At 36.6% G+C, this 16,427-nt stretch overlaps 1 gene segment (V, D, J or C); it reads right to left on the reverse strand.

Annotated features, from left to right (window-relative positions):
* The window catches only part of LOC119800474, a 600,210-nt gene that overhangs the window by 351,986 nt on the left and 231,797 nt on the right, over window positions 1–16,427 (reverse strand).

Raw genomic sequence — 16,427 nt, forward strand, 5'->3', positions numbered from 1 at the left:
AGGAGGTGGATAGCAGAAAGATGTTTTCTTTATATGACATATTTATTTCACTCTTGAGTGCATTGCAACTATTGTCCCTTGCACAAGACTTGTACAAGATTGGGTCCATCAATATTTCATCAAGGAAGGGGAGGGGTTAAAGGGCCCCATATTTCCCAAGAGAATATTGACAGTTACTGGGTGGCTGGAGTAGTCACTGATATCTTCTCATGCGACTTCCCACCCACATGTATGCAACTGACTCTGATTAGGCTCATTGAGTCATACACACAAAACAACACTCAAAATTACAATGTGTGGGGCAAGTTGGAAAGGAGATGGGTTTCCGTGGAGAAGAAAAGGAGGTGAGACAGGTTTAATGGGGAATGAAAATGATTAAAATTCATTGTATACATGTATAGGATTGTCAAAGAATAAAACATTTGAAAATGGAATGGAACAAAATGGGTTTTGGATTTTCTTGAACAACATAAATCACACCATAAATCTTTTCTTTGCTGTGTGGAAGGGTCAATTAATCTAGTGTGGAAGAGAGCACAATCCCAGGATTAGTTAAGAAAAGAGACAAATTATTAGAAAAATCTACATATATGCAAACACAATTATATAAAAATATGTGGTCAGATATAAAATGAAAGCAATTTTTCAAACAGAAACATTTTCATTATACCATTTGTTTGCTCGTATTTGTTCCAACATTCATTATTGTCTCTATGTAATGTACATGCATCTTATAATAGCGTTAATTCTTCACAAAGTGATTTCAGCTTATTGCTTTTAATTTTCTATTGCCATAAGTTTTTGACTGGGGTCCCCCCTCCAAGTATGAATCACCATTTGGTGTCATTCCCCCAAACTGAAGGATGCCTTCATGTCTTTGTGCATTCTGTTTTTCCACAATGCTCCTTAGCTTTATTATTGGCGGATTCATTTTATAATTCTGAATTTAGATATTATCTCCTTAAATTCATTTTATCTTCATTCTGTTTCCAGTTAAATGCTTCTGTGAGGTTCCATTTTCTTCTTCTGTGCTAGATTTTAATTACTACCTGTATTGGAATATATGCTACAGAATAACAAGATCCTTAAAGACTGTACTTGTTAATCCAACTGTATCAGCTGTACTTAAATCTAAGGTACACACTAGTCATCAAATACAAGTTATTATGTAATCTCAAGTAAATAAAGGATGTATTTGCAAACTTCATTAAGGTGTAAATTCTCATTTGTAGAGTGAAGTGTTGATTAGACTGTTTTATGATCATCATCATGACCGATAAATATACTCATAACATGCAATCATAGATACATATATGATTGATCTGTAGTTGTATTCTATACATACATATATAGTTAGATAGATATGCTTACACACATAGTATACATATTTTGTTTATACATTTTATGTGAATTTATATATATGTATATATATCTAGGATAGCTGTCCTTTAATTCTCAAGTCCTCCATGTTTATGTTGCTTTGTAACTGCTGCTCCTTCTTTTAAGATTATGTCCTTCATCATTTCTGTTTCTATCCAATGGACTTCTACTCAGTCTTTAGGCTTGTGATCTTAACATGTGATCTTAAATTCCCAGCTCACCTTCAAGGCTGGTATGGGACTGGCCTTCTCTACGAGCTTTCACCTTCCCTTGCTTTTCAAATCAAGCCTTCATTCCACTTTATTGTTTCTCATCAAGTACCTATGCTTATATCAACTAACCTGTAAATTCAGTGAGAGAAAATTATGTAATTTAATTTTACCCTCCAGCATATAATGTGTGTAGGGATAAGCATGCATTTAAATAGCTCTCCTTTCCTTCCCCTGATAATCTTATTTCAACTTTCTTCTTGTATATACAGAATCATTTATGAATATGTATAAAATCTAGGATTCACATTTGAGACACAATGTGGTATTTGCCTTTGTAAGTCTGGCTTATTTTGTTCAAAATAGTGATCTCCATTGCATATATTTTCCTGGAAACAACATGATTTTATGTTTTATGGTTGAATAAAATTTCATTATATATTGTTACATAACAATTTCTTCCTGAAAGAAACTTTCCATCTAGGAGGAGAGCTCATTGAGATACAGGACGTTCTAAGAGGAGGTGAAACCTTTCATCATACAAGGAAATTTATTAATCTCAGAAAGTAAACAAAACTCATAGTTTTCAGGAAGTCCCTGAAACCGATCAGATTCATTAGGTTCCTCCCTCCACAAGCAAACAAAAGCCTTTATGATGGCTAAAAAACAGTCTCGGACAACCTGAGTTGCTGAATGGAGGCTCTGGCCAGGCAAATCATCTGGAGAAACAAAGAGCAGCTAAGTTACTTGTAGAAAGCAGATCAGCCCATTTGTATAAAAGAAACATAGGCACCTGGAAGAGGCCCAGACCACCTGAGCTGCCTGAAGGAGACCTGTTGTGCTGCTTGCAAGTAGTGTAGCGGGCTCCATACTTTTGACTTTCATGAACTGTCACGCATGCTGGGGCGCACTTTTGGTATTAGTTGTCTGGGTTATTTCCACGCTTGTAAGTAAGCTTTCACCACATATTTTTGGAACAAACACCAATAAAACTCATTGGTTCACCAACATTGACTTTGATGGCATCCACTTTGTCTGTCCTCAGTTCCCTATCTGGGATGAGTAGACGTTTGTTTATGTCTCCCCCAGATTAGTGTCACATAGTTCCTGCCCCCCACATATGATTAAGGGAAAATTGGCTTCTTCATTTTTTTCTAATAGTCTTTGACTTTCATGTTGTATATATAAAACTGTGCTCTCACGTGTGCACATGCATACACACATGCACATGCACGCACGCGTACATATTCTAGTATTCACATCTAGACAACATTTGATATTTATCTATAGACATCACAATTACAGTGATGTATAAAATGGAATATACAGTTTGATGAAATATTGAAAAGACACACGTGAAAAGAGTTGGTCCTTTATACTCCTTTTGTAATGCTTCAAAAATCAATCACATGTTAAGTATAATTTGGGATTGATAAAAATATGTTAGCTAAAATTATTGACTAGGCATTATTAATGGTCACATCCACGACTATATCAAAGTTAGGAAGAAATTTTTTTATTGATGAGGGTGATTTGCTAAAGGTGATATATCACATCTATGACTAGATCAAAGCTGGAAGAAGCTGTTTATAAGAATGTTATTGCACAGTGATAGTAGGTGAGGTGATATGACTAATGACTGCAAATGAAGGGAATGCGAAGCTTGAATCACTGTGGGAAGCTTGAACAGACCAAGATGAACTTCTGTGTAGCACTCTTTTGTCTGGTATAACTGCAGCCTTTGAGGAGAGAGAAGACATCAGTATATCTCCGTATGATAGCTTCCTATAGTACATAGACATGAAACAGGATGATTATAAATATTTAAAACACTGAAAAAATTAATGAGAAGCAGTCCAATAAAATGTGTAGCATATGTTAGTAAGCCTTCAAAAGACCTGCTTCATGTCATTAGTCTGAAGGGAATACAAATTAAGCTTGCAAGTAATCACATTCCACCGGAAGGACCAAATTTAATTTCTAATGTAGCGAAGGTGCTATACGTTGAGGAAAGGATTGTGAATTGGGAGCTATTTTGAAAGGCACTAAGTACCTATCTGTTTGCCTAATCCTGGGATTGACAAATAATGGTAGTGAGCATCCATCCCCACTAGTGATAAACAGAGAGTATTGATAGAAGTTCCATTTACAGCATTAAAAATTTGAATGCAGCCTAAGCATCTACCAACAAAATACATGAATCAAGTTGATTCAAAATTTAAAATTTAACATGGTAATTAAAAAGAAACCCTTTTATATTACTTGGTAAGAGTGGTTATTTTTTTAAAAAGACTAAATAAATTTAACAGTAGTAGCATGAATGTGGAGAAAGGAGAATTCTCACTCTGCTTTCTTTTGCAGCATGTTAGTAAATCCATTATGTAACTAGTATGCAGGTTCTTCAAACATTAAAAGTAGAAATCCCATATAGTCCCTATAATAGAAGTCCCAAAATAGAAGCACTCGCTTTTGAGTGCATAGCCAAAGGAAAGAGATATCTGCACTCCTGTTCTTGTTGAAGCAAGTCAAGAAATAGAAAGAACCTGCGTGTTCATAAATGATCAATGAATTGAGGAAGAGAGTACGTATACACAATGGAATACCATAAAAGGAAGAAATACTGTAATTTGCTACAAAATATATGGGGCTGAAGATATTAAGTGAAATAAGCCAGACACAAAAGACAAATGGCTCACGATTCCAGTCACATGTGAAACCTAAAAGGTGGTTGTTGTTGTTTAATAGCAGTTGAGAGCAGGATAGTGACTCTTGTGAGGAGCTGGGAATAGAGGGAACGGCTGATCAATGGGAACTGAGCTATTGTTAGGTAGGAATAGAAAGTTCTGTGTCATATTGAACACTTAGTGATTAGAGATAACAAGACTGTAGTACATATTTCATAAAAGCTAAAAGAAAGGGCATTGAAAGTAATCATCACAAAGAAACTGTCAGCTTCTGAGGAGAGAAATATGTTTATCCTGATTTAAACACTACAGCATATCTATGTATATCTGGTTATCACATGGTACCCCATTAATCTGTGAAATACTTATATGTCAGCTAAGAAAAAATCTTACTGATATGCAGAACAAAGTGGACTGATCTGTCAGGTATGGTAGTCTATGAAAGAAGGCAGAGCACAAAGTACATTCTGAACAACCCAATGTGTTTGAGTTCTAGGGCATGAAATCTATTCTGTAGTGAATTAAATCAGAACAGTACCTACTGCTGTAGGAGTGGAAAGTAGTTAAGATGGGTACAGGAGCATTCTGTGATGCTGAAAGTGTTCTGTGTCTTCATCATTGTGCAAAATCAAAGGTCCTAGGTGCAATCCATTAAACTGCATACTTAGCATCCATGGTCGTTATATGTGGTTAAGAGGAAAGAATAAAATGAAAACCAGAGGCAAGAGACACACAGAGTGATGGCAATTAAAAGGAATATTTCTTGAGAGAAATTCAACAGCCATGAAAAATGGAATGTTATCTTCAAAGTATCTTTAGACAGTATTGAAAGCTTTTCAGTCATTAAAAATCTCAGCAGAATGAAAGAGAATTCAGGATATTTTCACATATTGCAACGAGAACAGCTAAGAATTTATCTTACAGTTATTAAGAAGAAATTATGCACATAGAAATATGATTTACACCATACTTTAATGTTAGTGAATATAAACATGAATATGTCCAGAGGCTATCAATAAATAAAATGTTCTTATTCTATTATTGGCACTACCATAAATTTTGACTCTAAGAAGCCATTTTATATGAAAAAATGTTATTTAGCCTGCTAAAACTGAATTGCTATAACATAAAACATTGCACAATAAAGAAAATACACAAACACTATGAATAAAATATAAACACAATGGTATCAAGGTAAATGTCTAATATAGAAACAGATAATTCAATATAGTATATGTTACATTATGCTAAATTATCATTTCTCTCCCTTCAGATTCTACTATTGTGGACTATGTGTGTATTTCACAAGGTAACACACACTATTGATTATTCATATAAGGAAATACACTGCATAATGGAAGAAGAATATTATATAACAAGATGAACAGGAACAATTAGCGGACAAAAGGATACCAGAATTTTAAAGAATTTTGAATGCATAGAAGGCCTGCTATGAATGATACAGGTAGAAATAAATAGGTCAGAACTTATTAGCCTTAATGAAGAATGTCAAAATATTAAAACCATTAGTTAGAGATATAAATAAAACTATAAGGATGTTTTAGTAGGATTCTTTAGAGGAGCAGAACCAGGGTGAAGAATATATGTATCAGAATTAATAATTTCCACACTAGTGGTCTCTCATTGGGTTTGACAACCAGTAGTTTCTCAGTCTACAAGGCAGGTGGGGTTTCCTAGTAGTCCCAGTCTGACTCCCACAGCCAGGAAGGTTCCTGAGAGACTGTGGTCCCTAGACCAAAACGAAAGCTCGAAAACACTGGTTCCAATATGAGCGATGAAGCAGCAAGAGACAACTGATCACTCAACTCAGCGGCAAGAGGGAACACACGTCCAGCAAGGGGTGAGGCGATCTTCCTTCCGAAATAGCTTTTTCATCTGGGCTGCGACCAGAAGCTGCTGCAACTTCCCACATCAGTCAAGGCAGTCAGGTTACCTCTTCAGCTGAGGCTCCCTACTCAGATGATTCCAATTTGCGGCAAACTGACGTTGAAACCAACCATAATATAAGGAAATGGCAGTTTGGGACTCAGAGACTGACTCAGATGCCAAGCGCAGAGCAGATAAATCCATCATGACTCCAACTAGATGAGAACTGAGGCAGCAGACACAGCAAGATCCAGCTTAATTTTCCCCACGGCACAAAGCGTTTCCTTAGGAGGTGCCTCAAACACAGCACAGTGCACGTTTAAGCTGAATTACTAATACATCTGGCTAATTATGATTCAAGTTTTAAATAACAGGTTATTATTAGAACTAAGTCACTAGCATTTCCTTCTGATTTGTGGGGTGAGTTCGGGAATTGCACAAGCCCAGAGCAACATTATCTCTCAGACTTAGGATCAACTTGAGCAGGAAGAGTCCTGTTTGAACACTAGATCCTTAGCACTAAGTAACCAGTTTAGTCATTGATTAAGTGGATCTCATTTTTTACCTCTTCCCATGGCTCATGTTCTTTATAGGGGGTTTCACAGAACCTTTGGCTGTGGGGCCTCCTCAATTCTGAATTAGAATTGCTTCAGCCAGTTTGGATAAGAACTTATGGTAGTGGAGCTTTGGGGCTCACTCTCAGTCTCAGCTCTTTCCTTCCCTCTGTGTCTGCACCAAGAGTGTGCCTGACTATGACCGCTGGAGGATGAAGAAGGTTGGCTGAGCTGAGTATTTAGTTTCTGGACTAACCGCTGATTGATCTCAGACATGATTGAACTCGTCAATCCCAGAACCGATTGACAAAGCCCACTTTAAACTGTCATTCCACACATTATTGGCAACCGACACAAAGACTTGGGTTTATGCACCATGCCTGTCCAATGGCTAACTCAGCAGCAGCAAATATGTATGCTTCACTGAATGGTGTGTGCTGTGGCTGGGGAGGATGCAACACACTGCACTCAGCTGGAGGAGGCAGGGCCTCCGTAGTCAAAGTCTTCCTGTCTCTGTTCTCCTTGCCCCGCCCCACACCTTGTCCCTCAGTTTAGAAAAGTTTGTGAATAAGCTTTAGTCAGAGAAACATAAAAATCAGCGACTATTGTTAAGAACTGGACAAGTCTCCATGTTGGGCTCTTGATGGATCCAACCCTGGACAGAGAACTCTTTGCCTCCATTTCCTAGCTCTGAAATGCCGGAAACTCATGGCCACCTGATATAAGGTCACTTGACACAATTCGTAGTGAGGCTTTAGTAACTGTACAATGATGGTTTCACTGTTACTTTTTAAAGTGCATGAACTATACTTTGATCATATTTACCAACTTTCCTACTTTTTACTCTCTAACCTTCCCACCAGCTTCCTTCTTCCCAAATAGTTCCCCCATATACGTATATGTGTTCCTCATATGAGTATGTACACACACACACACACATTCTGCATATGAGAGAAAACAGGCATCTTTTGTCATTTTGACTCTGGCTTATTGAAAAAGATTCAGATTTTTGTGAAAAGATAATATGAGAAAGTTACTTAATAAATCTTATGTGAATACAAATATGTGCATGCATGTGCACATAGGCATGGCCTACTCAAGGGATATTTCTTTTGGAGAAGTCATGGTGGTTCATGCTTGTTTTCTTCTAATGGTGGTTGCAATGTTTTAGCTTGTAATGTAATTCTATATTTAAGGTATTATAAACAATTCTAGGCATACAGAACAAAAATTGTGGATAGAAATTCAGGATTACTAATCTCTCTCTCTCTCTCTCTCTCTCTCTCTCTCTCTCTCTCTCTCTATATATATATATATATATATATATATATATCAAAGAAATGACCAGTAAAGGCTTGAGGTGTGTGGAATTATATTGCCTCCTGGGCTGCGAGGTAATGGATTTCATTTTGTTCTAACTCATATTGACCAAATGTGAGCAATTAATAGAATTATCAGTGGCCATAGGAATTTAAAGTAGAAGTCAGAATGTAAAAGATACAAACATTTTCTTTGGTCTTACCTTTAAGTCATGCCCACTGGTGCTTTAGGAAAGAGAAATCTCTCCATTCTGATGATATCAGTTTGAAGTAAAGTTGTCTGTATTTTGGGGTGAGGGGGGATTCCTGATTAAAAGTTTAGGAATCTAAGTTTTTAAGATATTGTAATGACTGAGGCCTGGTTCTTAATTTCCATCTTTGAGCCGTAGCCTGAATGCTCCATCCCTTTTGTCTATACCGGCAGAGGACTGTTATGTCTATGAAGAACAAGGTCTTTGCGTTTTGGAAGGCTACCTCACAATTGTGTTTGCAGTTGTGAGTCATAGGACAAAACTTTTTACTGCTGGATAGTGTGTCAAGCAGTCGAATGCTAGCCTGGAAAAAGAGTATATGCAGTTAATGGTTTACTGAGGAGACCTGTGTATTTAAATAAAGAAACAAAGGAAATTGACTCGTAGCATGAAATCTTCAGCTATATTTGTTGTAAAATTGGAACCATCCAGAAAAAATAACCAGAAATTATTTTGTTTATTTTACTCAAAAGTTAGGCACCCAATGCTGACATTTTCTAAGGGGAAACATTCAGTTGAGACCCCTAACTTCCTCACTCCAGATACAGGCATGAGAAAAGCAGGATGTTCTTAGTCCAGGATCAAAAGATAAACAAAAGAAAAAAAACAGTAAAACAAGGTGAAAAGAGAGCAATAAAAAGTCAAGAAAGAGAGAAAGATAAAAAGTGAAAACAAAAAATACAAAAACCCAACTCAATTTTAAAAAGTTAAATAGAAAAGAAAAGAACAGTGACCACAGAGGATCAGAGTGTAGAGAGAGACTTCTGCTTTGGCAAACTCAGCAGCCTGTCTCTGGAAGTAGAAACAGAGCCAAAAGATTGCTCAACAGACAGTTGAAAGCTTGGACAACTTTCCTCAATTTATTTATTAGTTTATGTATGTGTTTATTTAGGTTTTTGAGTCATAGTCTTGCTATATAACCCAGTCTTAAAATTTTCTGTGTAGCCCAAGGTAGCATTGAACTCATTCTCTTCCTTCCTTAGTTTCTCAAACACTGCGACTTTGTGTTTGCCACCAAATCCGACTCTCCATTTATTTGTAAAGCTTGTCGTGTATAGCCTTGTTTTAAGCTGATTTTGTCTTTTCCACTTATTTTAAAATTTAATTAACTTTTTTCATTTATTTTACATACCAACTGCTGTTTCTCCTCCCTCCTCTCCTCCCATTCCTTCCCCATGCCCCCATCTACCATCCTCCCCATCCACTTCTCAATCTCCATTCAGAAAGGTTTAAGTCACACCCTGTCGGGCTTCTATGTACAATGGAAATAAGGTCACATTCACCCTTGTTTGAAGCCTGAAGCAGGGTCTTGCTTAGGGCCCAGCTGTGAGTTTGGGTAGAGGCTGCAGGCACATGCAGCACAGAAGTACACAGCTGAGTCCCCAGGCTGGGAGGTTGCAATGTGCAGTGAGAAATGTTTGCCTCTTTTGTTGAAGAAGACTGTGAATCTTCTCTCATCATTCTTATCCACATTTGGATATAGAGATATCAGGAATATAGGGCTGTTGGCAAGGTATTTTTTTTTGCCAAGCAAAATAGTCAAATGTTGGAGAAAGCCGCTTGTTTGTCCTGGCTGCCCAGAACCAAAATAATCACACAGAAACTATATTGTTTAAATCACTGCTTGGCTCATTAGCTCTAACTTCTTATTGGCTAATGCTTACATCTTAATTTAACTCATCTTCATTAATCTGTGCATCACCACGAGGTTGTGGCCTACCAGCAAAGTTTCAGTATATCTGTCTCCAGGGGAGGCTCCATGGCTTCTTCCTGACTCTGACTCCTTTCTCCTAACATTCAGTTTAGTTTTCCCCACCTAGCTCTGTTTTTTCTGCTCCTCTCCCTTCCTCTTTCCTCCCCTTCTACCATCTCTCATTACCCCCACGCTCACAATTTACTCAGGAGATCTTGGTTTTTCTACTTCCCATGTAGATTAGATCCATATATGTCTCTCTTAGGGTCCTTTTTGTTGTCTAGGTTCTTTGAGATTGTGAATTGTAGGATGTTTTTTCTTTGCTTTATGTCTGAAAGTCACTTATGAGGGAGTACATATTATATTTGTCTTTCTGGGTCAAGATGTTTTCTAGATCCATCCATTTGCCAGCAGATTTCAAGATGTCATTACTTTTTTTCTCCTGTGTAGTAAGTACTCCATTGTGTAAATGTACCACATCTTCTTTATCCATTCTTTGGTCAAGGGGCATTTAGGCTATTTTCAAATTCTGGCTATGACAAATAATGCCACTATGAACATAGTTGAGCACATGTCCTTGTGGTATGATTGAACATCCTTTGGGTATATACCCAAAAGTAGCATGCTGGGTCTTGAGAAAAGTTGTTTCTTAATTTTCTGAGAAATTGCCATACTGCTGTCCAAAGAAGCTGAACTAGTTTATACTCCCACAAACAATGCAGGAGTGTTCCTTTTACCCCAAATCCTCTCCACCATAAGTTGTCTAAGTGTTTTTGATCTTCACCATTCTTTCAGGTGCAAGATGGAATCTCAGAGTTGTTTTGATTTGCATTTCTCTGATGACTAAGGATGTTGAGTATTTCCTTAAGTGTCTTTCAAGCCATTTTAGATTCCTCTGTTGAGAGTTCTCTGTGTAGGTCTATACCCCAGTTTTCTTATTATATTATTTGTTTTTTTGATGACCAATTTCTTGTGTTCTTTGCATATTTTGGAGATTAGTCCTCTCTCTAATGTGGTATTGGTGAAGATCTTTTCCCATTCTGTAAGCTGTTGTTTTGTCTTGTTGAATGTCATTTGCTTTACAGAAGCTTTTCAGTTTTAGGAAGTCCCATTTATTAATTGTTTCTCTCTCAGTGTCTGTGCTACTGGGGTTATATATAGAAAGTGGTTTCCTGTGCCAATGAGTTCAAGTGTACTTCCCACTTTCTCTTCTATGAAATTCAGTGTAGTTGGTTTTATGTTGAGGTCTTCGATCCAAAATGTTTTTCAATCAAATGGACCTAAGAAACAAACTGGTATAGCTATCCTAATATATAACAAAATAGATTTCAAACTAAAATCATCAAAAGAGATGAAGAAGGACATTTCATATTAGTCCCAGGAAAAATCTATCAAGAGGAAATCTCAATACTGAATTGTCTATGCCCCAAGTACAAGGGCACCTCATATGTAAAAGAAACACTATTAAAGCTTAAATCATACATTAAACCCCACACATGAATAGTGGGAGACTTTAACACCCCACTCAACCACTGGAAAGGTCTACCAGACAGAAATTTAACAGAGAAATAAGGGAACTAACAGATGTTATGACTCAAATTGACTTAACATATATATACATATATACACATATATATGTATATATGTATACACACACAAACACACACACACACACACACACACACATATAACATTCCATCCAAACATCAAAGAATATACCTTCTTCTTAGCACCTCATGGAACCTTCTAAAAAATTGACCATATATTAGGTAACAAAGCAAACTTCAACAGATACAAGAAATTGGGATAACTCCATGTTTCTTCTCAGATCACCATGACTTAAAAGTAGAATTCAACAGCAACACTAATTTCAGAAAGCCCACAAACCCATGGAAATTAAACAGTGCTCACCTGAATGGGTCAAGGAAGAAATAAAGGGAGAAATTAAAGACTTCCAAAATTTGATAAAAATGACCTCACAACATACCCAAATTTATGGGAAACAAAGAAAGCAGTGCTAATAGGAAAGTTCATAGCATTAAATGCCTACATAAAGAAGCTGGAAAAATCCCACACTTTTGAGTTAATAGAACACCTGAAAACTCTAGAACAAAAAGATGCAAACTCACCCAGGAGGACTAGATAACAAAAAATAATCAAATTGAGAGACAAAATCAACAAAATAGAAACAAAGAAACAATACAAAAAAATCAATAAAACAAAAAGTTGGGTTTTTTTTGAAAATCAACAAAATAGACAAACCTTTATCCAAAGTTTCTCCAAAAAGCAGAGAAAGAATATCCAAATTAACAAAATCAGAAATGAGAAGGTAGACATAACAACAGACATGGAGGAAATCCAGAGAATCATCAACTCATACTTCAAAAACCTATACTCCACAAAATTGAAAAACTTAAAGGAAATTAACAATTTTCTGGATAAATACCACCTACAAATATTAAATCAAGACCAGATAAGCAAATTAAATAGACCTATAACTGCAAAAGAAATAGAAACAGTTATCAAAAGTCTCCCTACCCCCAAAAAATAAATGAAAACTAAAAAACCCCCGCAAGATCAGATGGTTTCGGCACAGAATTATACAAGATTTTCAATGAATAACTAATACTAAATACTTCTCAAATTGTTCCACACAATAGAAGCAGAAGGAAAATTGCCAAACTCTTTTTTTTATGAGGCTACAATTACCCTGATACACAATCCATACAAAGATATTACTAAAAAAGAGAATTACTGACCAATCTCACTCATGAACATTGATGCAAAAATACTCAATGAAATACTGGCAAACCAAATCCAAGGACATATAAAAAAATGATCTACCATGACCAAATAGGCTTCATCCCAGAGATTCAGGGATGGTCCAACATATGAAAATCTGTCAATGTAATCCACCATATAAACAAACTGTAAATAAACCAACATGATCATCTCATTAGATACTGAAAAAAAACCTTTGACAAAATACAACATCCCGTCATGATAAAAGTCTTGGAGAGAACAGGGATAGAAGGAACATACCTAAACACAATAAAGACAATATACAGCAAGCCAACAAGCCAACATCAAACTAAATAGAGAGAAACTCACAGTGATCCTACTGAAATCAGGAACAAGGCAAGGTTGTCCACTCTCTCCTTATCTCTTCAACACAGTACTTGAGGGTCTAACTAGAGCAATAAGACAAAAAAAAAGGAGACCAAATGGATACAAATCAGAAAAGAAGCAGTCAGGCTCTCACTATTTGCTGATGATATGATAGTTTACATAAGTAACCCTAAAAGTTCTACCGAGAAACTTCTACAACTCAAAAACACCTCCAGTAATGTAGCAGGATACAAGATTGACTCAAAAAAAAATCAGTAGCCCTCCTTTACAGAGATGATAAATGGGCTGAGAAAGAATTCAGAGAAACATCACTCCTCACAATAGTCACAAATAACAAAATATCTTGTAATAACTCTAACCAAGCAAGTGGAAAACCTGTATGACAAGAACTTTAAATCTTTGAAGAAAGAAATTGAAGAAGATACCAAAAAATGGAAAGCTCTCCCAAGCTCTTTGGTAGGTAGAATTAACATAGTAAAAATGGCAATCTTACCCAAAGCAATCTACATATTCAATGCAATGCCCATCAAAATCCCAGCAAAATTATTCATAGTCCTCAAAAGAATAATATCCAACTTTGTATGGAAAAAAACCCAAGATAGCCAAAACAATCCTGTACAATAAAGGAACTTCTGGAAGCATCACAATCCCTGAGTTCAACTCTACTACAGAGCTACAGTACTGAAAAGAGCCTGGTATTGGCATAAAAATAGACAGGAGTATCGATGGAACCAAACTGAAGACCTGGATATCAATCCACAATCCTATGAACACCTGATTTTTGACAAAGAATCAAAGATATATAAAATTGGAAAAATAAAGCATATTCACTATATAGTGCTGGCATAACTGGATATCAACACGTAGAACAATGAAAATAGATACCTATCCATTGCTTACAAAATTCAAGTTCAAATGGATTGTTTCTTAAAGAACACACATGAACACACAAAATCTATCCTTTGTATTTGCCCACAACTAGGTTATCCATCCTGGAACTTGAATAAGATTAGTCAGTGCTTTCTGTTTTCCAATGAAGAAAAAATAATGCCATCCTGCATAGGCTTCACACAACACTAGACCTTCACCTTCAAAGTCAGAAGATTTCAGAGGAAACATATTTGCTTCAGTCAGTGACATGTAGTATATTTCTTCAAGTTAATAAAATGAGAAGCAAAAATAATCACTTGTATTTTTAAATGCCAAGTCTTTAGGGTAATGAATAGTTATAGCTAATTGTAAATTCCTAGATGTTTGCTTAGAATTAGTTTTTAAAAAGCACATATCACAAATATTGTACTGTAACAAAACATTTTTATTTTAAATATTAATGACAAGCTAATAGCTTGGAAATGACAATACTAAGCCAATTTATTGTATCTAGTGTGTTACTCATGCTCAAAATTTTCAATCCATATAAACAGGCTTCCTATTGAAGGATTTTTAAAATATTTATTTTATTTTTTATTTATGCATATGTGTGTCTGTGTGGGGATATGGGCACATGTGTATGCAGGTAACTGTGCAGCCAGAAGAGGGTTTCATATCCTATGTGGTTGGAGCTACACGTGTTGGTGAGCTTCTTGGTATGAACACTGAACTTAGCTTGGGTTCTTTGCAAGAGCAGTAAGCACATTTTGCATGGAGTCGTCTCCCCAGTACCAAATAAAGAAGCTTTCATTGACTGATTTGTGAATTGGAGTAGTTAATTAATAGTTTCTAAAAGGTACTTGATACAGAACTTGATATTTATGAAAAGGAAGCATTGGTGAGAGATTAATTCCACTAAGAAGGTTTGCAGTGTGGAAATAGCTCAGAAAGCTGGGGTTATTATCTAACTTAATGTTAAAGACTAGGGGACATTCAATATGGCTATGCAAAATAAGGCCATTTCTGGCCACTTCAAAGTAAATTATAGGCAGAGGGCTTTAAAAACCTACTCAGTCCATTATGGCAGTAGTTTAGGGTGTAAGTATAGTAACTTTATAGGCTGACATTAAAAATAATAGTCATAAGTTTTGCATTAGGTGCCAGGAAGCCTAGATTTCCAGACCTAATGGGGAGCCCTGGGGTCAGCAATATGTGTAGTCCTTTTCCTTACCTGGCCTTGTCTGCAGTTGGGAGGAGACTAGCAGTGTCATTTCTGATACTTTCTTCTTGGGTGTGTCTCAAGAGGAAGTAAAGACTTGCACAGACTAGGAAGTGGATAGATCAACAAGGCCATGACAGAAGCAATTGAACAGCATGTGCTAGCCTGCAACCAGTGAGGCAGAGGAATGGTAATCTGACTGAGTCACTGCTAAGGAGAGTGTATTGTTTTGGGATATCAGTGCTGAAACCATAAGAGGTGGGTTTTATGCTTTTTCCCCTTGTCTATAGCTTTAATTTATAAAGCGTTTAAATAGAATTACATCATTCCATCCTCTCCATTGATTACATTCCACAACATTGCAGTAAGGACTGTTCTTGAAGATGGTACATACTTATAGCATAAAACATGGAGGAATCTAACTCATGCTCAAATATAATATAAGCTTCATCACTACTGAATAGCATTCATACTGCTGGAAGTTACTAAACTTGCTACTCCTAAACCCCCAAATTTTTCTAATAAACAAAATGGTAGAATGTAATTATTCAGCCACAAATAAGACTGCATTTCCAGGTTCTAGAGCCATGCACGTGCAGATGGGCCCACAGGCAATTGCCTGAATATTAAAGGGCCCCACATGACCCATGTACACACTTGTGTGGTTCCATCCACCTATGATTCATCTAAATCCTTGCATGCCTGTGTGAGCCCATCATTTGTGTATGACTTAGTCACACCAACCCCCTGTGTGCATGCACTAGGCAGCTTTGGAATATCTGGAGGTGCTATCTTCCTCTCTCATATATAGCACTCAACCCTCATCGTTGAAATTAATGTAGAGACTCACAACTGGACAATGTACATAAAAAATCTTGGACCATTCGTCCCTAAATGGGATGTCTATATTAAATTCCTCCACTCAAGACTCAGGGATCTATGCAGAATAAGAGACAGAAAGATTACAAGAGCCAGAGGTGGTGGATGACTCTATAGAAACTGTATTCCGGACATAACAGGGATGTTGCCTATATGAATTCACAGGGACCGTGATAGCATATGTAAGGCCTTTACAAAGTCAAGTCAGATAAAATCCCAGCGTTCAGAAGGGGAACTAAGAAGTTATTTGTAATTAATTATGGAAGAGGTAAAATTACTTTTCTCTGATGGAGTTATGTCACTGCTCTAGGTGGCAGTGGGGCCTGTGACAAAGAAGCCAATAAATGAGGTAG

The sequence above is a fragment of the Arvicola amphibius genome, chromosome 13 (genome assembly GCF_903992535.2).
Source record: "Arvicola amphibius chromosome 13, mArvAmp1.2, whole genome shotgun sequence".
Lineage (NCBI taxonomy): Eukaryota > Metazoa > Chordata > Mammalia > Rodentia > Cricetidae > Arvicola > Arvicola amphibius.